We start from the raw sequence: 25,203 nt of genomic DNA on the forward strand, positions 1-25,203 counted from the left end.
TCAAGGGTGCTTTCACACCTGTCCCGTTTGGAGCAGTTGTTCCGGAACAGGGAGTGTTTCCCTCTAAAGATCGGTTCGTTTGATATATGAACACACCAATCGTGCTCGGATGCGGGACAAAACAAGCAAGCCGAGATCGCCTAGGAGAGCTGGTCTCGGCTCGCTTCCATTCGAGACGTGGAGCGGTTATTTTTTTTTATTTTGTAGTGAGAACATAATCGACACAGCAACCGACAACTCCATTCATTGTGTATGTGCGACCGCGGCGCATGGAGAAGAGTTGGAGCAGCCTCCACCACCTTCTCTCCTATTGGACGTGCCGAGATGTTGTCACAGCGTGGCCCGGTGAAATAAAAAAAATTTCAATTGGGGCAGGCAGGCGCGGCGCAAATGCCGCGGCAGGCGGCCTCTCGCCTGCAGAGCGGTCCGTTCTTGCACCGGCAGCACATAAATGAATGTGATCGGCGGCGGCGGTCTGCACTTTGCACCCTCTCTGTGAAAGGGGTTATAACCATTGTTGTTTTTCCCAGGGTACGGAAGAGGAAACTCCTTCCGCGTTCATTTCTGACCAATCAGAGAACAGTTGGTTCGCGCATGGCATTTGTTAACAGCTTTGAACCATTACGGACGCTTGCCTTGTGAACACAAACTCCACAAAGGAGAAACGAAACAACTGTATTGATTTAGCCCCTGAATCGGAACCAAACAAACAGGCCACAGGTGTGAAAGCACCCCAAGACTCCTTGGACCAGGCAGCATTTTTCTAATCTTCTATTGTCGTGGAAACTACCGTGGAAACTCTTATCTCAGTTTCCTGTTCTTGACAGGCAGGAGTCACATCCACTGTGATTGCCTGCTTCATGGTGTGACGTGTTGTGCATTCTAAGATGCTCCTCTGGTCTGGTTTGATGGTCTAAACCTTGGCTGTAATAAATGATTATTTGAGTTACTGATGCCTTTATGTCACATCAAACCACTGAGGCCATAATTCTCTGGCCACTGACATACATTGTGTATTTTATCTTTTTTAAACCATTCTCCATAACCTCTGGAGGTGGTTATTTATGAAAAAGCCATCAGAAACCCAGCCAGCCTGTCTGACACCATGCTACTTTTAAAGTCATTTAAATCACCTCTCTTCTACATTCTGAGCTTCAGCAATTTATCTTGATCATCTCTATAAATAAATGTACTGTGCTTCTGGCATTCGGTTAGCTGATCAGATACTTAAGACAATGAGCATTTGGACAGGTATGCCTCATTAGGAGGCTGGTGAGAGAATATTAACAAATGAAATAAAATATCTTAAGCGCATACAGTGTACTAGTCAAAATCAAAGTCACTGTCCAAATGCACCTTATCAGTGGTAAGGACACAAGGCAATAGGTTTCATTGAGGAGACTTGTAATTTAATTTTTGACTTCTACATGATGGACCTATTTCAGATACAATAACAGATGATAAACTGAAAGTTTGAACCAGCATTTATCCATGTAAAAAAGCCACTTAGGGTGACGGTGTGAGACACAGGCCTCTTTCTCAAAGTAAAATACAGCAGTTTTACTTTGGGAAGCACTGATTAACATGCCACAGAGATACAGGATTTAACAAAGGGTAAGTACTATAATTAAATCTTCTCTTGTTTAGAGCAAGACAACCATAGCATATAATTTAGCAGCAATTGAATTCTTCCTGAAGGATGATTTTAGTGGTGAGGACCACAGAGACTGTGTCTCTGAAGAGTTACTGTCAAGGTCTGTACCTGGGCTCCTGCTGTTAGTGCTACAATTACAAACTGGATTCTCCTACTGGCCTCATTTTGGACCTGCTGGGCAAGCTTTCCAGGTAATCTCTCTCCGGCTAACATGACAGTGAGGTGGTTAGGGTGTACTTCTTTTTTTTTATATATATATATTTTTTATCCCTGGTTTTTTCCCATTTTCATCACCCAGTGCTCCTACCTAAGTGACAGTCCTGGGCATTGCCATCCTCTACCAACCCCGGGAGGGCCCTGCACTGAGCTCAGGTCTCCTCCTTAACCTGAGGAGTGAGCAGGCCGCATCTTTTCACCAGACAGGGTGGGGCTTCTCTGGCCAGGCGTAGCGCGTGGAAGGATCACGTTATTCCGGCCAGATCCTCCCCACCCCATCTGGCGCCCCGGCTGGCCAGAGGGGGCATGTATAGCCCAGGACTGTGTGCATGTTTTTGTGAGGGTAGCTCACATTAGCTACCCAAGGGAACACGGGGAGAACATGCAAACTCCACACAGAAAGGCCCTTTCGGCAACCCCACCCAGGGTGTGGGCACTGAAGTCGTGGGGGAACTAACACTTACTTCAGCGCCCACAGCGTCCCCGGCGGGAATCGAACGCAGGACCTTCTTGCTGTGAGACGGCTGCACCACCAGCTGCGCCACCGTGCCCCCGCACCCCAGGGTGTACTTCTAAAAACACGTAGACCACATGTTCAGATCTTATGTGTTCATGTTGTTATTTGTGTTATTGCGAACTCAAAAAACAAAATCATCAGTCTCGATCACTTTAAGGTTTTCATCAATCTGGATACAGTCAAAAATCTGTGTTTCTTGCTGTACACATTTCATCAAGGATGCACCCAGTAGATATTTGTTTAGACTACAGATAGTAAAGAATCCCAGGATGCATTTAGTATCAATAGAAAGCTCACATCGTATAAGATTAAAATACCAGTGTTGTTGTGTAACAGTATAGTTTGGTTATGTGTTCGTGTGATAATGTGATTCTCTAACTTCAACTTTTGTGGTTGACCTATGGAGACAGAGTCTATATTCAAATGTACTCCAGTGTTTTCTTAGATGTGCGCTAGCTGAGCTGTGATGTCATCGAGTAGACGGTTGTCTCAATAGAAAGATCAAACTGCATCCTCTTGTCCTCTGAAGCGTTGTCCAGAATCACACTTAAGAAGTACAGGAAGTACTCAAGTCTGAAGTTGGTATCCTGTGTTTGTGTGCATTTCTTGTCCAAAAATAAAGGTTTTAGGTTGATCAGAGATGTCTGCTGACATTAGCTTGCACTCGGTTTTGTGCTGTGACAGTCTGGATAGCCATCCTAATACTTGGTTTGATTCCTTGGGTGTCAATTTGAATTCCTGGAGACAAGATGGAAGGGCATGAAAGAATCTGCCTCTGGACGCCATGCGATAGGCATACAACCAATCAGAGAAATCACATAACCAGACTATTAACAACTAAGGACAACCAAGTCTACGTGGAGTAGGAACCCTACTGAGTGACTTCCCATAGCTTTGGTGTAAAATCCTGGTGATCCAAGGTGTTATCAGAAATTTTGGAGCCATCTTGGTTGTTTTGAACAGCGGCTCTTGGCTGCATCTGTATGAGTATGAGGCCTACCGCATTGGGATTGGCTCGGTAGATTTTGTGCCAGTGGAAATGACTGGGAATGGCAATTTTCCAGAAGTGAATGTCGCCAGACTAGTGCTGTGAGGTCTGGTGAGAACACTGAATCAATGTAAGAATTAATAATTTAAATTACTGTAAAGAGCGTTGTTTTTATATCAAATCATACTCACTTAATCCTTTTCATGTGAGGCTACAAGTGTACTAGCACGAATTTTGTTTCTGTTGGCGGCAGAAACTATGCAAACAAAACACAACCTTTTAAGAATAAATTGTGGTTGTCTTGTAAGTGATATATGATGGGGGTATTTCCAGTCAAAACAATTTTCACGTTCATACTGGGCACTGTTGTTGACAGTAATGGAGTAATCGGAGGTCACGCTGTTTGACTTGGATGAGGGAAGCAAGTCTGAATCTGAAAGTTAAGTGTGAGAAAAGGGGATTCATCAAAATATCAAAACAGGTTTGTGTAAAAGATCTAAATGTACAAGGACAGGAAGAAGGAGTTAGAAAACACAAATAAAAGAACTGACAAAGTTTATCCTGACCTTTAGAAGAACCAACTGTTTAAAATCTTTACAAATCATGACCAAAGTCTGACATTGTAAAGGGATTATTTTACTTTTTTTTGATCCACAATAACAAACCACAATAACGCAACAAAGTGGCTGAGACAGCCAATATGTCCAACACATAAAGAAGGTTTATGTTGTTGTCAACTGGGAGCACAAACAACAGCAATAGATCAACCCCAAAATCCTGACTGTGTTTGCACAGTGAGACAGCATTGTAATGAGCCCAAATAAATCTAATTAATCGTAATGAGAATGATCTTTATGGGGGGAAGCTTCCAGAATTATAGCAAAGAAGAAAATAATAAAATGGAGTTGAGAAGTGTTTATTCTAGTCTGCAGCCTTGGAAAAACACAGACAACACATGAACTGGCATTTGTGCCTGTGAGGATGAGATATGGCGTCCATTCGGACAATAAACAGAGAAATCAGCCTCCCAACCAAAGTGCTGAACAACACCAATAAAAACCCATATAACTCCTGCCAATTCATTTCTGAGAGGAGGATAATGCAGTCATGTTGTCTCCAGCAGATAAAAAGAAAATGCCAGCTGCAAAGAGCTTGCCCTGCACTGAGATATTAATGCTGCTCATTAAGAAATAAAAAAGCCATCAATAAGCTGTCTGTTTTCACTCATAAAAGAGCGGCATCCTAAATTAACCAAGAATCCTTTTAACAAGCCAGTGCTGTTTTTTTTGCTCGTTTTTGGGCAGGCACTGGTCAGAACTTATGCATTAGGAAGATCAAACTCAAAATGATTATCAAATCCACAAAATCCTAAACCAAATCTGTAAAAGTTTGATGAAATGCAAATGTCTACAGACCACAAATGCAACTACAGAGAAATGTGGGGCAGAAGAGCTCTATTATGCCTAAACTGAATGTGGCTGGGAGATTCCCGGCTCTGTGCCCAAGTTCTCATGAATAAAACAGAAATGAAACAGTGTTATGTTTGTATGAAATGAATTACATGCCTGTTGACGGAAACCCTTCATCAAGTTGTCTTGGTCTGAATCTCGTCTGAATCCTTACAATGCAATGCTCGGCGGCACATGGACAAAGACACTTTATGTCAGCAAAAGTGCAAATATTAAGTGATTTGATCTAAGTCCCTTAAATCAACATTTATCAACATCTACATTATGACAAGACCTTCCCTTAATATTCTGCAGAAGTATTTCGTGTTTAAGCCTTCCAGGTTCTCCTATCTTCTCAGTAAACCAAAGCCATCAGAGTTTTTCAGTACATTTCGTAATGGTTTTTAACACTGGAAGTGTTCATTTAAAAAAAAATGTAATCTTTCAACATGTATGAGACGTTATTCAACTTGTTTACATTGATAAACAAAGGTGCCTTATATTTGATTACATATATTTTAATAGTGTTTTTGGAAATACCATAAGATGTAAAATGAGCAGGAAAAATGCACTCATTGAACTCATTTGTCTGGATGAAATGGCAGACTGCCTTGAAACCCTTTTTCTAAACGACCAGCGATGTACACTGAAATTTGCTCAATGCACATCCTTGTAAGTTACTGAGAAAGGTTTAAACAGATTCCATGGCAGCCTCAAAGGAACAGAAGAAACTGCTGCCTCTAGCAACCTCTGACCACAAGAGTCATACATGAATATCGCAAGCAAAAAATAAATATAATGCAGCAATCTTTTCACTGACGTGACTTTTACATCTTTGCAGATATGAACCCAAGATATGTAACGTTTTTCTTTCTTTCTTGTCGAAGTCAGGACTTTGTCAAAAAACAAAAAGAAAAGCAAAAGCAAAAAGTACACTTGTCTGTGCCATGTTTTGGTTTAAAACCAACTGTCAGAGGTCAGGACAACTTTTCCTTCTTGTTCAGAATAAACCTCTCAAGGACTTTGGATAAAACTCTGTTCAGAGTTACAGGCCATGTTTCCTTGCTATTTATTTTGCCAGCTTTATCTTTGATATTAGGCACTAACAAAACAGATAATACCGAGTCAGATAAAACACCACAAACTAAAGCCACAGTACAACAAATTGGCATGCTGCGGGCAGCTTCTCCTTGCCCAGCAGATATCTTATCCACACCACATTCTGTATCATTGTCTGGCATTATAACTGTTATCGCAGACGTCTTGTGGGGAGACAGTCACATCTTCGTTATTTCAGTGTTACCCACTACAGAAGAGTACATTTCAACACAGCTCCAACAGCTCAAAATAACGATAAGCCTTGACTCGTTCTGACAGTCTGAAGCGTCCTTTTAGTCTTCCGTCCTGAGCACAGGAACGCCAAAACAAAAAGAAAATGAAAAAAAGGAGCAAAATAAAGACGTGGACTACTGATTTATCCACTGTGTGTCGGTCCATCAGGGATGCCTCCAAGCCCAGAGGTGTGCAAGGTTAACAGTAAGATTTTTCTATTTATTGAGATTTGATCCCCCAAAATTCAAGTGTGACTTGTGAATGAAGTTTATATTAGAGAACGTGATAAAAGCTTCCAAGTGTAATCCCTAATCCACATGGTTTTATGTCACATAATCAATGACGCTTCTTGCTACCACGCCATCTGACTTGGAGATGGAAGGTCTCCAGCTTCGCCTTGTGCTCTTGATCTGTAAGCAGTAGAATAAAAACCTTTGTCTTTCTTTGAAGAACATTTCATTTGAACATTTGAAGGACTTATCGTGTACATTTGTTGTAAAAGAGCATGTCCTAGGGCCTAGCAGCTGGCAGTGCAGCCGTCTCACAGCGGCCCTGGGTTCAATTCCCGCCGGGGACGCTGTGTGCATGTTAAGACCCCCCATGACTTCAGTGCCCACACCCTGGGTGGGGTTAGCGAAAGGGCCTTTCTGTGTGGAGTTTTTATGTTCTCCCCGTGTTGCATGTTCTCCCCACATTAGCTACCCTATATACACTGCCCTCTCTGGGGCCCAGGACCGGGGTGGGGAAGATCTGGCCGGAATAACGTGAAAGAGGATATCCTCTGTCCATTGTTGCTCCTCAGCCTGCATGGATGCCGCTTTTGTACAAAATCATCCTTACAAATCCCCTAATAGCACTGTAGAATATCGTTTTGTTTTCATGAGCATAAAGTTGCTACATACCCACATTTTTTAAATATTCTGCAGACGTGGCAAGCAGGAATGACTGTAGCCTATATAAACTAGTGACTACTAAATGCTGTTGACAAGAAAAAAAAAAAAAGTCCTCCGCTTAAAATCTGTTTCATCTTTTATTTACATTTTCCATCACAGAGATTCTGCAGGGAAAATAACTTAAAAGCATCTAGTCTCTAGTTGGCCAATTGCCGAACACTTACGTCAAAGCAGCGAGACTGCCGGACCACAGATTCAGGAACCAGCATCAAACTCCTGCTGTGCAACACATTACAATCAGATTAATGTTACTTCTTTGAATAAAAATCAACTTCCAGCGCCGAGACAAACAAAAAAAAAGCTTCTCTCACTCTCATTTTTTAACTTGATATCGAACACAAGTCACAGACCCAGCAGCACAAATATCATCTCCTCCATGTTATACATCTTTAGTGTTGTTGTCTTCTTCGTTTTGATCACACAATCAAATACTTAACAGCAGCTTCGCTCCAACCCGCCTACTCCTGCTCCAGGTGCTGAATTTTTATGGAAAAGAAACCAGGCAAAGTTGAGTCGAGCTGAGCTGAGATAAGTAGAGCCGAATAGGTACTAGTGGAAAAGTGCCATTGGATACTTTGCTTGTGCATGTTGTGAAGATCCAGACAAAGTCTTCACATGGAGCAGCCTGTCCTGTTTGTTACTCAACAAACTCATTCATGTCATGGAGACAATACAATGTTAAGTGACTTCATGAACATGTTTTAATTGTCTTCTTGAGGATGTTCTGTGGTCCACTTTAATTATTTCAGCCATTTTAACTTTGCCCAGTAAGACTTGCCTATGAATGGAAATTAAGCTTTTTTGTTTGAATGGACCGCTAATTCTGCACAACGGTACAGATAAGTAATTACTAAATTAAGCTGGTAAGCACAGCTTACACACAGAGCTGTAAAATAAAGAAAAAGGGCCAGTCTAGTTTAAGGCATGTGATCTGGACTGTCAGCTGATGTAGAATCACTAACTGTTAATTTGTATATGTTTCAGACACCTGTATGTATTGTTTTTGTGCTCCATATGCATTGGGGTTGTCATGTAAATGCAGACACTTCTCCAGCAAACCAACATCCATACAAACTCACTGTCATGATCAGAAAAAAGACTGAAAATATAAAAAGTGAGAACAGATTCAACATTCAGTTCCTATCCATTTTTAGAGAAAATTTTAATGGCTGATTTCTAATCACGAGAGGCTGTTTCTCATCCAATTAGCTTATATCAAAGATCGACACCCATTCATTACAAAATTGCTTTGCAGAGACTTTCATTAATCAAAATGGTTAACCCCGTCATCAATGAATAAACTATGACAAGTAGTCCTCATTGATATTCAGCTGTGCCCGAGTCCACAAAGACACAAAATCCCACGAGCCAATGGTAAACAGAACAGCTCCTTTTCAGAACTAAACAGTGTAACACCACGAAAAGCAAATGGCAAATGGAAAAAACAGCACTGCGTATGCAGACCCACACACGGAGCCAAGGATGACGACCAAATTAAATCCAATCAGTGGCTGTTATTTGCCTCAGATCAGAGGAGGGCTACAGTCGCTGTGTGAAAGCAATAATGTAATGAGGCTTATGGGAGATTTCCTTTCATCAGCTCGTCTGCTCATTTTTCTTCCATCGTTGGCTGCTCTTGTCTTCGTTGTGACTTACTTGCAAGCTGACCTCTCCCAGAGGCAGTCAAAAACATTTCATTCAAATGTCAATAGGCCAGAGATGGTTATGAATACAAATGCCAAAGTTAGGTTCAGACAATTTGTCTTTCATTATTTCACCAATAAAACCGTTTCCATAAGAAACGGAAATGCTGACCAATAAAAATGAGCCATTATGTTAATGACTGTAAATTTAAGAAATGAGGCAATGAATCAATGAGCAGAGCCATCCAATAATCCAATAACTATCATCAAGAAGATATAAAAAATTAAATCTGAAGTATTTTTCACAGATGTCACAGTCTGTCGGTTTTAAACTGCTTCTTTCACACAAAAGAAAGCTGTCCGAAGATAACGCTGAGCTCAAGACGCTTCAAGCAGACAGAAATCACTTCAACAATAACCATAAAATCACAGATGCTGCTTCCTTCCAGTGGTACAGCCTGCAATGATTGTCCAGCTTATCAAATGTCCATCAGATGTATCATTTTAAACTCATTTATACTGATCCGATAGCTTCCTGTACATCACCAGGAGATGCTTGAAAACACATTCAGTTTTATCACTTTGGTCCAGTGATATTGTTTATCAAATCATTTCATGACCTTCACCGGTAGATTGAGTGCGCTCCGTTGTCATGGAGATTGTTCTGCCACTCTAAACTTAACAATTTCAGGCTTCAACCTCGCTGAATGCTCGAGGAAATTTCTGTTAAGTGGGCAAAAATACGTCTTCTTTTGTCTGAGGAATAAACATGATATTGTGCTTTTACAAGGTTAACTTATGCAAATTCGAAAGAAAATAAAAGGTAAAACTAATCAGCTGGATGAATTATTAGTTGGCCTCTATAGGCTGTCTTCGGACCTGTTCTGGCTGATCCAATCACAAAAGGACGCCTGTAACCGCTTCTGTTCACGCGTGTCATCAAACCCAACATCTATCTCCAAATTCGTGTCACAAGGGATCAGTTCTAATCCGCCCCTACATTGAAGTAAGCAGGTAAATGATTTCCACCTGCCAAGACCAAATGCTTTGTTGTTTTCTGCCCGTATAGGAAGCACCAATCCACTAAACTGCACAACGGCAGAAAAGAAGAATCCTTCCATCCCTGTCTGAATCAAAGCAGCTTTGAGTAAGATTTTAATATATGTTTGCAACAAAACGGCAATTAGTGTAATCCCGCAGGGCAACCAGCAGACGTAACAATAAATTGCTACTTTAAGCTTCTTACAAGACTTAAAAATGTAATTCCACTTAGTAATGATAGGACCTGTCAATACTGATCTGGTTGGATGGAAGTCATGGCTAGGAAAACTCCTTACTTTGCATCTACTGACACTGTCAACAATCGATAGTCCTTTGGTACCTAACAGTACAGATATAAGATGATGTCAGGTAAGTATGAACAATCCTTTCTTTTACACTTTATGTACAGTAACACATTTAAAATGACCCCAGTATGCCTCTGTCATTCTTACTGGACCAGTAGTGAATTACAACTACTACAAGGTGGTGATGCATCATGTTGCTTTCAAGCTGCAGTGACAGAAGAAAATAAAAACACTTAGGAGTTCCAGCAAAATATGTTGAACAGTGAGCTTAAATCCTTATGGAGCCACAAACAGGTAAAAACATGCAAAACCCAAAGGCCATGGCCGACACGAGCTTCGGTGAGAAACAACATAAAACAACATGAAAGATCTGACGGACCATGCATCCTGGCAAGCAGAAACACAACTTGTTAACAGGATTCCAATATGGGAAACCGGAGAACCTCAAAGCTTCACGAGGGCGGCAGCACAGGGGGTTTCCAGGCTTGTTGCTTCAATATCACCGCAAAAATGGAAGAGAAGACGAAGAATTGAAGAAAAGTTTACCTATCAACGTGGCTTTAAGAAAATCAAGATTTTGAAGGCATTGCATCATGAATAGGATTATATACTTGTGGAAATAAAAAAAAAAACAATGTGCGGATTTGTTCCAGCTGCAGAGCGGGGTAACAAAGACATGGAAGATTGCAATGAAGCCGGACCTAACCACACACATATGGTAACCATCCTGGTCCCTGAATGTCTTCAGCTTGTCAGCTGACCAGTGAGAGTCACCAAATATACAAATCCACCATTCATGTCAATCCATGGCATTTCACTGAGATATTTTACCAAACACACATCCATTCCATCAAGATCTATCATCGTCCTGCTGAGTTCGCCTCATAACGCTCCTCCTCTTGTGGTCGGATTCGGCTTCATTCCAGTTTTCCAGATCTTCATACCTTCCCTCTGCAGTCACAATAAAATACATCTTGTTTTTTTTCTTCTAACAACTATGTAATTCCTTAAATGTTGTCTAAATCCCTCCTTGATTTTCTGAAAGCAATGTTGATCGACAAACTCTTCTTCAATTCGTCTTCTTCTCTTCCATTTATGACGTGGGACTGGAAACGGTCATGCCTCCAACCCCCCTGTGCTGCCCTCTCATGGGATCTTTTACCTTCCTCAGGTTGACCATAATCTAAATCTGAAAGAAAATTGACAGTCAGGTGACAGAATATCATCACCTCTAGGTCTGATCATCCACTTAAATCTCAAATAAAAATGTATGTGAGCCTTTTGGCTGCATCGATTGAATATAAAATGTGGTCTGATTTTCATCTGAGTTGCAAAAATAGACGCACAATGACCTCAAGCTGATAACAAAAAATGATTATCTCTTTAGGTGGTCAAGGAAACATTGCAGCCCACAAACGTGACCAAGTGTGATTTTTATTCAATGAGCAAGGTCCTCACACATGACCAAGTGTGAGGGGAGCATGATAGCGAGAGAGATATTAATGTGGTCGAGGCCAACTCATCCTTATACCCAGATTGAAATCCATCCACATAAATAAACATCCGGAATTCCATTTATTTGGGTGAATATCACATTATAACTGTCTTTAAATGAGCAAATTACTGTGATTGCCATGCGAAGTTGAAACTTTTGCGTAAATTTGCAATCTCCCTAATCCAACCAAATAAGTAGCACTTTGAAGCACTCTCTCTTAAACCCTCCCCATGGGCCTGAGGTCAAGCTGGGGAGGCTGTGCAAAACTCTCAGCTAAACGAACCCATACACTTATTATTCCAACAAAAACTAATCAGAGACACTAATTTTGGCCAGCACTTTAAAAGAAAAACATACCGATCACAATAAAGTCCAAGTGCAAGGATGCACCAGCATCAGAAATACTCTCTGGTACCCCTTTTCCACCAAAATGGTTCCAGGGCTGGTTCTGGGCCAGTGCTGAGTTTGGAACCGGGCTTTCTGTTTCCACGGACAAAGAACTGGCTCCGGGCCAGAAAAACCTGTTCCAAGGTAGAACCAACTCTTTACTGGGCTGGAGAAAAGAACCGCTTATGTAAGCGGAGGGGGCGGAGTTGTCAAGACCAACGGCAATAGCAAGACTGCGAGACGGTGACATTTTCAAATAAGCAACGTATTAATATGGATGCGGCAAAGCAGCAATGGTCTGAGGAGGAGACAATCTGGCTTTTGTCCAAGGAGCTACGCAGACCAAGTCCGTATTAGAGCAAATATGTGGTTGTTGCTTTAATTTTCGCACCAATGCAAACGCAGCAACGTAACTGACGTTTGCTGCAACATAACTGACGTTTGCAGCGACGTAATGACGTGGCTAACCTTAGCACCCGGGCTATGAAAAATAAACGGTTCTCAGCTGGTTCGCAAGTTGAACGAGTTTTGAACCAGCAGCAGCACTGGCCCAGAACCATGCAGCTTTGGAACCAGTTTGGTTTAAAAGGGGTATGATTCAGCTGACAAACAAAGAGTCTTTTCTGTAAAAGACTCTTTGTGCACAAGGTCGAAGTTTCCAGAGGTTAGAATGTATCAAATAATAATACAAGTAACCTTATCAAGCTTTTTATCAGCTATCGCAAAAAAGAGGACGAGCAATTTATTTATCCTTTATAGGGTATTGGAGAATATTATTAGACTTTATTACTTTTGTAAGAATTTTAACTTTTTGGCCTTTTTTTAATTTATTTTTTTTTAATTTTTCCTTGTATCAGCAGTATGTCACCAAATACTTGAAGTGTTAAGCCAAAGGGGGATACAGAGAAGTAGTAATAACAATAATCATACAGGTTAATACTACATTTTAATTGAAAAGTAAAGTAACCTCTTTACAATAACACTGTTGTGTATGGTCCCCAATATTGGCCTATACCCAAAGCCCAGCTATCAGAATTGGTACCGAGAAGGAAAAAAATGGTAATGGAACATCTCGCATCCACATTCCTCAAACTCCTCCCTATGGTTCTGAGCCAATAATCAATTTACTGCAATAATACTTTATTAATCACTGAATAGAAATTATGGAATGATTAAATAATTTTACATGCAAATATGTATATTATGCAACATAATATAATTACGTAACATGATTCAGACCACAATTTCAGGAGTCTTTACTAAACTAGTGAGCAGTACCATAAGTACCACAGAAGGATATCCATATTTATTGTTAGGTGTTCATCGTGCTCATACCCATAGATCAAGTCCTGGTTGCTGTATAAGCATGCTCCAGCACTTTCCTGACTAAGTATGTGGGTTTTTTTATCAATTTTATTTTTAATTACTTAGGCAGGAAAAAGTGACACAAACATATTCTTTTCAAACATCAAAGTGTGCCTGATTTAAGCTGTATTTAGTTGTCTTTGTAGTTTAGTGTCGTGCCAATGATCCACATTTGAAAACAAAAAAGAAATTTCATCAGCACTGGAATAGAAACGCTATTGTAAAATACATATGTATATACTGTGTATATATATAAACATATATTATATATATATTTATTTAAAAACAATATAGAAAACAGGCAGCAGCATGCACAGACTGGAGGCATCCTCCACTGTCTCATTTTCGATTAGTCAGAGATTAATTAAGATCTATTATAATTGCACAGAGGATTAATGCAATCACAGCGATGGCAGGACCAAAGACTTTGACATTTTTTGAGGGTTAAAAGCCAAGCAAGACGAAAATATCAACCAAGTGACTGGTGTGGTTTCAGTCTGTAAAATGGTTTTCGACATAAGGACAATGGGGATGAGACAACTGAGCCAGAAATGAGATTCCTAACCTTTTTTCCTCCATTTGGAATCCAGAGGTAACAGCTGTAACAGTCATAGCGGATGAAAAGACATTTGATGTCTGAGTGGGACTGAAGCCACTCCAGCTTTCCAGCACTGTGACAGCAAACAGCATCTGGTGGAAAGATGAACTTGTTCTAATAGACTTTTTGGTGACAGTGAAGTATTGAGAGCACGGGTTGATAGTAATGATGTTATCAGTCACTGGGTGATCGTGAACTGATAGATGAAATATCTGCTGAATGTTATTGAGGGAAGGCAGAGAGCGCTGTCGACACTGCAGGAGCAAATGAGAAGATTTTGTAAAACTATTTCCCATATGTGTCTTTGAATATAATTTCTCAGATAAGACAGATTATCTGTATGCAAACATCAAACTGCAAGCAAAAGCACCTCACACACACACACGCACACGCACACGCACACGCACACGCACACGCACACGCACGCACGCACACACATACATATGTAGACAGAAGAGCAACAGTGTTATCTCTCTTGTTCCTTTTGCAGGTGGACCATCCGCAGAGGCATGCAGAAACAATGCAGTGCAGCTTATTGGAGTTCGTAACTGAAAATGAATCAGATGCAGTAGAAGAGATGGTTGTATGACTATCCTGAAGATTTTGAATATATTTTAACCTCATCTTCAAATGCTTTTGTGACCCACCAACAACATATACAAGGAGAATAGGCCTTCAAATCACATAAATGAACATATGGTACACTCTTAGCACACCAAAAGTTCATTCAACAACATAACTCTTCAAATGAGCAGTACCAACTAGCACAAAAAATGCTGGGGTGTGTCTACTTTTTTTGTTTGTTTTCTTTTAATTAATGGGCCCAGCATTGATCTTTCACGGTTCAGGCTCAGGATCAAAACCAGGCTGAGGTGCTGCTTAAAATTGTAAGACCAATGCATTTCACCAATCATCCAGTCCCCAGATGGATAACAAGGCATGCAGAGATATGTCTAGTTCAGCCCAGCAAGTGACAAATCAATTTCTTGGCAGTAATTGTGCCGCAGGTAACCTAGGGCTGATGCCAAACAGAGTTAAATGGACCGGTACATTCAATCCCCTCAACATTTATAATTTATCTTGTCAATCTTATCCATGAAGCCAGAAGAAACCCATTGGTTGTTCAACTACAGCCATAACTAAAAGACATCAAGACCTTTGATTTGATTTTCTATTCCAAGACACTGAACACAGATAAGACTCACTCGGTCGTATCCAAGTTTAGTGGTTCCAGTAGTTTTTACACATGAAAGCTTAAAATGGACTGTCTAGCCATGTAGTTACTGTAATTGGTAGTACTTTGGCTTTAATTACTACTGTGAGGAACCTTGTAGTTATTTTTGGAGTTGCAACAGTGTGAACAGAGTCCTTAGAGACAAACCAAGGTATGTTTAACTTCTTAAGACACAGAAATGTAAGTATACGTGCAAAAGAAAGGACTGTTTACAGGTAGGTCCCCCTCAAAATGCTGCCACCTTTTTATGAGTCTATACAAGTAGACCAGTGTTTGCCAAAACCCGGTCATTCCAGTACCCCGGTCCTCAAGTACCCCGGTCCTCAAGTACCCCGGTCCTCAAGTACCCCCGTCCTCAAGTACCCCCGTCCTCAAGTACCCCTGTCTTGCATGTTTTAGATGTTTCCCTGCTTCAACACACTCTGATAGACTTAACTTTCATTCACAGTTTTGAATGGTTTGAGTCATGGCATCTAAAATCTTTACAAGACCGACTAACTTTAGTGATTTAGTAGGTGTAAAATATTGGATAAAATGTTGTGCTGCCTGACTGGCTTTATTTTCACTCTCACATTTAACTATGATGCGCAAATTTAGAAGTGAATTGCCAATAATGTCTCCAAGTGTATTTTGGGTCAAATTCCTCACCACCTGACCACCAACATCATCATCAGTCCCTTGTCAGCAAACTAAGTGGAGCATTTTTACGGACTAAGTTAACATGCCACTTCATAAGCATTAAATTGGAGCCGCAAAGCAAAAAGAAAAAGAAAAAAAGAGGGCAAGGAAAGGCCAAGTTACAAAAACTGGACACATATTTTGTTCGTCGTCCTGGAGATGAACCCGACTTTTGTGTTGGCAGCGATTCGGCCTACCAAAAATGCCAGCACAGCCAGGTTAATTACAGGTAGCAATTTTAACTATCGTTATACATGATGTGTGAGTTAGTTGTAAACTGTTAGTGGTTGTAGATTGTAGTAGCCCAGCCCGCCTAGCTTATATCCCCTTCTTGCTCTCTCCGCGGTATAGCGGTGATGTCAGGGACTCAGCAGTTGCTAGCTGCTCCAGGGCAGAGCCAAACCTGGTGCCTGACCAGCAGCCCCCCCACACTGGAAATATTAGCAGCGGCAGGTCAGCTCCTGATACAGGTGACACCCAGGCGCGGATGATGAAAACTGCTTTGAATCTGTGTTTTATTATAAGTGACCATGTAGCCTTATGTTTTTGTTCTCTTGGTTTGTTATACTTCATGTCCGCTTGATGACATAGTCGCTCTCCGTAGTGCCGAAGCTTGTAAGCCCTGCTGTTACATGTGTATGTTGTTGTAAAATGATGTTATCATGAGCTTGGCCTGGTGATTTGCCCCCGCCCCCTCTGATTTGTTCAGCTAGTGATGACCATTAATTAGAATCAGGTGTGCTGAAACAGGGAAACATCTAAACATACTTGAGGACCGGGGTTGGGAAGCACTAAAGTAGACTAATGTTGCACATTGGCGTTTAAATGACGTTGCTCAATTGTTCCAAGGGCTAATATTAATTTCCTATTTGCTACAAACACAAATTTCATTTTAACTTGAACCTGCTTCAATTTACGTTATTTTAGGTCCAAATAAAACTTTACACTTCTTCCTATAATAAACCCAGGGTTGTTTTAACTCCAGAAAAACTTTCTTTAAAGACTTCAGAGTTCTTTCAGAGATTTTATTCTTGCAGAGCACTTGGTTATGTGACTACCGGCTTATTTGTGGTTCCTATAGTTTCCAAAGGTAAAATGTGAGGCCTCAGCCCTCAGGCTTCTCCCTTGTGGAACCAGCATAAAGTCTGGGTTCAAAATGCAAACACCCTCTTTACTTTTAAGACCAGGCTTCAAACTTTTATTTCATGTAACGTTTGTACTTGGGGCTGGTTTATTGTTTTGACAGACTGTAAACTGAGATACATAAATTAACTTGCAAGTTCAGGTTAGAGTGCCGTCAAAGTGATATCATTATACTGCATTTCCAGCAACAAGCCAACATTAAAGTAGAATGAATTAGTATTGTGCAACAAAGTAATATGTATATACAATTTAAACATCACTTTAGGCTTTAAAATGTCGGTTTAAAGTTTTATGCTTGCATTTGTTGGACACAAAGGAGAAGAAAGTATGGGTTGGAGTCAAATGTCTATGACAACCCCAATTAACAGCTGCAGCTGTGGACAATTATTTAGTCTGATGAGATGGCTAACAACATAGCTGAGGAGCACAATGTGGCAGGCCTGAATTTTGTTTATCATTTATTATTTTGGAATGACAAAGAGTGCAAATATACAAATGTTTAATGACTTCTCTTGGATTTTGATATATTGTTGCAGAGTATTACTTTTAAATCTAAAATGATTATCTGCCCTTATAATGTTAATTTTATAATTTCTTTAAAATAAATTGAATAGTCAGACAAGTTATGTAGTTTCACCAGTAGCAGTGAGACAGGTGTCGTAACCTATAGGTTACTATAGTGGTTTTAAAAAAGGTAGGTTCATGCTACATCTAATTTTACATATTTCTTACAGATAGCTGGCCTTCATAGAGAGAACAAAAATGAGTTGCATAAAAAAGGACCTCTGCAGTCCTTTAAATCTAACAATACACCTGCCAACAGAATACCATGAACAGCAATTTCCAGAAGCTTAATAGCAAATTCATGCTGATTTAAACATCAGATTGAAAGCGACTGAAGGAAAGACTTTTTAATGGCTGTTAACAGTGGTTAGGAGAAAAAAACTAACTGAAACCACTCCACCCAAAACCTCTATTTCACAACAACAGAAATGGTTTTTGGTCTTAAGCCACAAAATATGTCACAAAACCCAAAAACCAGAAGTACAAAAGTACAACACACACACACACACACACACACACACACACACACACACACACACACACACACACACACACACACACACACACACACACACGTGTGCAGCTATCCTTATTAGGACACTGCACTGACTTGATACATTTTATCTTGGGTTTGGATTAGGCTGTAAAAATGGGTTGAGGTTAGCAGAGATTGTCTCTGTTCGGTTAGCTTTTAGTCTGCGGATTGGTTGGCTCAACCCCAGCACTATGAACATGAAGCACGCCACATTCATTTTGCCCTTTGTCACTTCTATTGTGGACCTTAAGTTCCCCATAGGTAAGTTGCTCTAAAGGACCTTGTGTGAACAGAAATAAGACCTTTTCAGATATAAAATAGAGCAGCAAAAGAATTGGGTCCTTTTTCAGATTAACTTGTTTTACAGGGCTTCAACTGTTTTTCCATTACCAGGAACAGCCTGACAAGAGATTTTAGGAACTTCTACAGGGTCAAAACAACTCCCTTCCTTCGGTTAGGTACTTTGGTAACACTCTGCTGGGTGGTATTGACTCAACAGATTGTTACCATACCTGAGCTACATAAAATAACTGAACTTCAGACATCTCAGCAATGCCAGCGACAATGCTGCAGAAAAGATCCTACACCGCCATCTACTGTTTGTTGTTGTAGGTACAGAGCGACACAACGCCAAACACCAAATAAACAAGTATAAACATCAACTATGATGTCGATCAGGCTGCATACCAACAAGAATCATGCAGAAATCTACTTCTTTAAAAACACGTGTGCTACGGTCCCTTCTGCATATATAAACAAAAAAAAGGATGAGTTGTGTTCGAAAACGCTCCTAATTGTCAACCCACAACTTAACGTAATGTCAACATAAAAGTCTGAAGCCTGATCTATACTTCTGCGTCAAAGCTACGCCATAGCTATGGTGTGGGTGGGAATCCGAGGGCCTACGCCGTAGCCTGATGTGCACCTCTCCAAATGCAACTACACATTGCAAAAGCAAACTTTTGTTTCCTTTTTTTTTACTTCTTACTTACTTGACAAGGAGGCAAAGAGCACTATGGTGCCGCAGAAAAAACCTACACTGCCACCTTCTGGTTGGTGGTGTAAAGAATACAATCAATAACGCAGAAATTTTAACGCTGGAGATCTACTGTCCTGCATGTTTTAGATGCTACCCTGCTTCAGCACACCGTGATACAAGGAGCTGTGTCAACACCAGAACTGTCCAGACCTTGATAACAATCTAAGGACCGTTAATTAGAATCAGGTGTGTTGAGGCCGGGAAACATGCAAAACATGCGGGACAGTAGATCTTGAGGACTAGGGTTGGTGACCACTGGCCTAAGTGTTTTCCTGCTAAACAGAAGTATAAATTTGGCTGAAGCCTGTGCCTGATGTTTTATTTTGAAAATCCACCAGATTATCCATGCTACCCTCATGTCTGATTGCCAGCTTGATCTGATGTGTGTAAAGTGATGCATTTTAGCTTCAGTCTAATGCCAAAATTGACTCGAGGCGTACTTTTGGGTGGAGCAGAGTGGGTGGTCGCCTCTGGAAGCTCCTGCTGGGATCACTCTGGTGGGACCACCACTCTGGTGGGATCACTCTGGTGGGATCACTCTGGTGGGATCACTCTGGTGGGACCACCACTCTGGTGGGACCACTCTGGTGGGACTCTGGTGGGATCACTCTGGTGGGACCACTGGTGGGACCACCACTCTGGTGGGATCACTCTGGTGGGACCACTCTGGTGGGATCACTCTGGTGGGACCACTGGTGGGATCACTCTGGTGGGACCACTGGTGGGACCCCTGGTAGGACCACGCTGGTGGGACCACTCTGGTGGGACAACTCTGGTGGGACCACTCTGGTGGGACCACTCTGTTGGGACCACTCTGGTGGGACCGCTCTGGTGGGAGTCGGACCGCTCTGGTGGGAGTCGGACCGCTCTGGTGGGACCACTCTGGTGGGACCACTCTGGTGGGACCGCTCTGGTGGGAGTCGGACCACTCTGGTGGGACCACTCTGGTGGGACCACTCTGGTGGGACCGCTCTGGTGGGAGTCGGACCACTCTGGTGGGACCACTCTGGTGGGACCACTCTGGTGGGACCGCTCTGGTGGGAGTCGGACCGCTCTGGTGGGACCGCTCTGGTGGGAGTCGGACCACTCTGGTGGGACCGCTCTGGTGGGAGTCGGACCGCTCTGGTGGGAGTCGGACCGCTCTGGTGGGAGTTGGACCGCTCTGGTGGGAGTCGGACCGCTCTGGTGGGAGTCGGACCGCTCTGGTGGGAGTCGGACCGCTCTGGTGGGAGTCGGACCGCTCTGGTGGGAGTCGGACCGCTCTGGTGGGAGTCGGACAACTCTGGTGGGACCACCGCTTAGGTGGGACCACTCTGGTGGGAGTCGGACCACTCTGGTGGGAGTCGGACCACTCTGGTGGGACCACTCTGGTGGGAGTGGGACCACTTTGGTGGGACCACTATGGTGGGAGTGGGACCACTCTGGTGGGAGTCGGACCACTCTGGTGGGACCACTCTGGTGGGAGTCGGACCACTCTGGTGGGAGTCGGACCACTCTGGTGGGACCACTCTGGTGGGACCACTCTGGTGGGACCGCTCTGGTGGGAGTCGGACCACTCTGGTGGGACCACCGCTTAGGTGGGACCGCTCTGGTGGGAGTCGGACCGCTCTGGTGGGACCGCTCTGGTGGCCACGACTCAGCGGCAAGTGCAGCGCAGCTGTTTTTGGCACTTCTGCACCCTGAGGGACTTGTGGATTACAGTTTCAATCTCCTAGCTTTTGCAAATGAAAAACTTTCCTAATGTGAAAGCAGAAATAATTATTTTCACTTCATGAGGACTGAGTTGCCTTGGCTTAGTTGTTAGACCGGGCTTTGGTCCTCATATTACTACTCTTAAATTAAATACTCTCTGAAAACCACGAATGAGATGTGTACCTGCGGTACTCTACTTACCTTAGTTTTCAGCAACTTGTGCTTTTTATTATTTTACCTTCTTTTCTCATAATTTTATCTCATTTTATTTGTTATTTACTGTTTAATTGTGTCTTGCCGCTTTTAATTTAATTAATGTTGATGTAAAGCACTTTGAATTACCTTGTGTTGAATTGTGCTATATAAATAAACTTGCCTCGCCTCATATGGACTACTGTCCCAACACGGTTAGGAATGATCTCTGAACAGGTCCTAATGAGGTGATAAAAACACCTAAACACGGACACGTGAGGGGTTAATGGAGGGCATGACATTTACAAAGTTACTGACACTTTGAGAAATAATAAAAGTGAATACCATGAAATACATTTACGATAATTATTACGATACGTGCTTCTATTATAGAATAAGGCGATCCACTTACATCACACACAAATGCTCCTCGTAAACACATGCACAGATATCCTATACGAAACTCTGAAGCAGATAACCACTACTCTTTTGGTCTGTTTTAAAAGCGTAACAGGTCGAAAAGGACACATTTTAGTCCTGTATTTACTTTATTTGTCAAATGTAAGCCCTGTAACATCATTAACAGTGAATGCACGAAGGCAAATGACAGCGCCTTTTGCGAAGAGCGGACTGTGCGCCAACAAAACAGAGTCAGAAACGTTATTTTCACTTTAAAGTGGTGTCTAACACAACCATTTTAGACTGAAAAAGAGACAAAAACTCGACGTGTTAAGCTGTGGAAGTCCACCTTGCAGCGACTTGTGCAACAAAGTTTCCCGTTAGGTCCAGGAGCGGCACGTAAAAGAATAGAAAGAAAGAGAAACAAACAATTTATAGCCACGACTTCCTGACAACACACGAACAGGGAAAATAAATGTGTTAAAACGTGTTTTGGGAGAGCCAACAGCAACTATGTCAACTTCGGTTTTTTTTAATGGCAGACAAATAGGCTTTTGTGTCCCTCAGTACGCGCAACATTGTTCCCCGCAGCAGGGGAAGTGGACGCAGCTCTGCGCGGCTCTGACGCGAGTAGCGGGACGACAGGAGAGCGACTGCACTTACAGGAAAAACAGAGAGGTCCGAAGTGATCCGCAGAAAAAGATCCTGGCTGCTCCACATCCAGCGGTCTCATTCCCTCTCCTCCTCCTGCCGGCTCCTCCACACAGCTGCCGGATAAGTTTGCTGACGTCAACAAGCCCTGGGTCTCTTATTCAGCCGGCTCAGCTCTGCGGCCGCAACTGGAATAATAGGTGGAAGGGGAGGAGAGGGGGCAGAGCCGCGCAGAGCCGCCATGCAACACAATGGGCTGGAAAACACAAACCAGAGCTTCATTAAGCCCCGACTTCCGTGGACACTTTGCTAAATATTGCAAGGGGGGGTTTCCATGAGCTGATTCTCTTATTCAGGGGCGACTGGATCAGCTTTTTATTATTTTGATTTTTGATTTATTTAGATTTATTATTTATTTATTATTTGATATTTAATGTAATTAATGTATTTGTAATTTTATAATTGTATGTATTTATTATTTTATTTTATTTATTATTTATTTATTGTATTATTATTTATTTATTTATTTTTTTGATTTATTTTGATTTATTATTTATCATTTATTTATTTTTGATTTTGATTTGATTTTTTTTATTATTTTGATTGTATTATTATGATCAGCTTATTATTATTTTTATTATTATTTTATTATTATCACCATTCTTCACAAAAATAAAGTCAAAGTTAGGAACTTCACAAGTTAAAGGAGTTCACTTTTCTTTTCTTTTTTTTCTTTTTCTTTTAAAGATTAGAACAGTCTAATAAAAAGAAAAGGCTTTACTTTCTGTGGTTCCTTTAACCATTGTGGTTCATGCAGGCCAGGCCTTAGAAAATCATTTTAAATTAATTATACCACTTGTTTCTTTAAAAAGAAACACACAAACACATATGCATGTAAATAATAGAGGGAAACATTGCCTGTGAACAGTCTTTAATATGTTAAAAAAGGAGAAGCAAATTGATTTCTTGTCATTAGCGTTTTTAATTATCAAAACAGAGAATAAATAGGCCTATTAGTATATTAATTTGAACTGGATAAAAAAGAATAATAAAAAACAACACAATTTAGAAAAAAAAAGATATGATTCCATGACAAAATATATGCAAATCATCTCATATTTGGTGGGGGAGGGGTTTCCTGATAAAAAGGGGGCATCGCATATTACATACAAATACATCACATACAAACAAGCATTTAAAGGAAAACCTGAATTATTAAAAATGTTCTAGTTCTGAGCGGAGTTGAAGCGGTTTAAGAGATTAGGTGCAGATAGAAAGTGGAAAAAGTTATTGATTTATGATGATTTTTTACCAGTTTTGTTCTGTGTACATTTTTGGCTTGAGGGTTGACAGTGAGTGCAACATTTTGAATATGAAAACACAATATAGTACTACATGAACATGCCTCTATGACTCTAATCAACACCCCCAACCCACCGCCACACACAAAAAGCTATTTATTATATATAAATAATTTTGTCTGTTGTGTTTATTCCATCAATAATATTATTCAAAGGGGCATTTTAAAGTGTTTAAAATGCTAACAATTATTTTCAGCAGAGCTGAGGTGAGTTGAGATAATAATGCATAAAAAAGAATCAAATTTATTGATATGTGATGATATTACAGATTTATTTCTATTCGAATCAATAGTCTGTTTAAGCATTCAATTACATTCTATCAATGCAGAAAAGTTTTTCAAGACAATATCTTAAGGTATTATCAAATCTCTTTGGTCAAAATACCATAAGGAAACAGTATAACAGCTTTTTGCTCCTTTTTTCATTGCAGGTGTGGAGTTTGTTGCTCTATTTCACTCCACCTGCGTCTAATGTGGAGTGTCCCTCTTTGTCATACAGTTTTGTGAAACCATGCTTGAAAATTTGAACAAAAATACATGCAATAAATCTTGAAACAAATTATTGAGAGTACACTCTTATTTAAATGGGTGGAGAAGTTGACCTGGTCTCGTCTTTTCCCTCAAGCTTAAGTATGGCATTGTAATCCACAATGAATCAGACTGCATGTATTTCTGCTTTATTGTCCAATATTCCAGTTTATTGGATTGTTATATTTCACTGCCTTCTTGTTTTTCATTGTAAATCTTTATGTGACTGCAGCACATTGGTCAACCTTGTCATTTTGAAATGTACTCCAAGACCAGTGGTGGACCCAAACAAAATGACATGGTTGTGTTATTTCAGATTCTTTATTCAGTCACACCTTAATATGCTATCCTCAGGCCAACGTGCACTTGAATCTTTTTTTTTTTTAACATTACATTTAGTCGATGCTGTTATTTAGAGTACAGCAGAGAAAAGCAATCAAGTCATAGTGAACATGATAAATTGCAGACAAGTGGCACTTCAAACAGCATTGAGGTAATTTCATTGTATCTATCCATCCATCCAACCAACCACCCATCCATACATCCATCCATCCATCCATCCATCCATCCATCCATCCATCCATCCATCCATGTGCGGGTTAAGAATTTAAAGTAAGAAGTACCCTTGGAAGAGGAGAGTTTTCATGAGCTTCTTGAACACTGAGGGGGATAGCCCTGATCTTATAGCAACTGGTACAAGAGCAGTGCTGGAATTTATAATAATAATAATAAAAAAATTAAATAAAAATAATAATAACAATGATGATAATGTAACATTTAAGCATTTATATTGCTTATGCTCTGCCTGGCAGAAAACAGCACTTAGTACAAATAGGCAAGAGCTGTCCAATATGATTGAGCTGACAACAATCTAACTAATTAAGAAACTTTCCATTATGTGAAGGGATGGAAAGGGATTTCTCCAAGATGTCACATCAGTTGATATTTACAACAAAACACGTAGAGCTAGATCCCTTATTCCCCCTCTCCCCCGTCTCCCTAGTTGTCTTTAGAAATCACACAGAATGCCCGACCCGACTTTTAAGAGTCAGAATTCATATCTTGTGGTCGTGGCAAAAAAATATTACTCATAAGGGTCCGCATCAAGTAAACAAAAACACTAAGGGGGCGGCTGATATTACTAAAACTGGGTTACTAGGTCTCAAGAAGCCTGCAAGGACAGTAGTGAGCCAGCAGCTTTGAGGGAGAAACGTGGAAGAGAATCAGCAGGAGAGCTGACATGAAT

The 25,203-nt window shown here is 41.0% G+C and overlaps 1 protein-coding gene across 4 annotated transcripts in view; it reads right to left on the reverse strand.

Annotated features, from left to right (window-relative positions):
* Positions 1-22,253, reverse strand: part of LOC133446103 (PTB domain-containing engulfment adapter protein 1) — a 118,797-nt gene extending 96,544 nt beyond the window's left edge. For 2 of the 4 annotated variants that reach the window (XM_061723884.1, XM_061723885.1), the window contains exon 1: positions 22,082-22,253. The gene's annotated coding sequence lies outside the window, so the exon portion shown is untranslated. Of the gene's footprint in view, positions 1-13,909; positions 13,998-22,081 lie in introns of those variants that run through there. The other 2 variants (XM_061723890.1, XM_061723886.1) reach the window with 2 other exon arrangements.
* Positions 22,254-25,203: the final 2,950 nt, after the last annotated feature.

Source organism: Cololabis saira, chromosome 6 (genome assembly GCF_033807715.1).
Source record: "Cololabis saira isolate AMF1-May2022 chromosome 6, fColSai1.1, whole genome shotgun sequence".
NCBI lineage: Eukaryota > Metazoa > Chordata > Actinopteri > Beloniformes > Belonidae > Cololabis > Cololabis saira.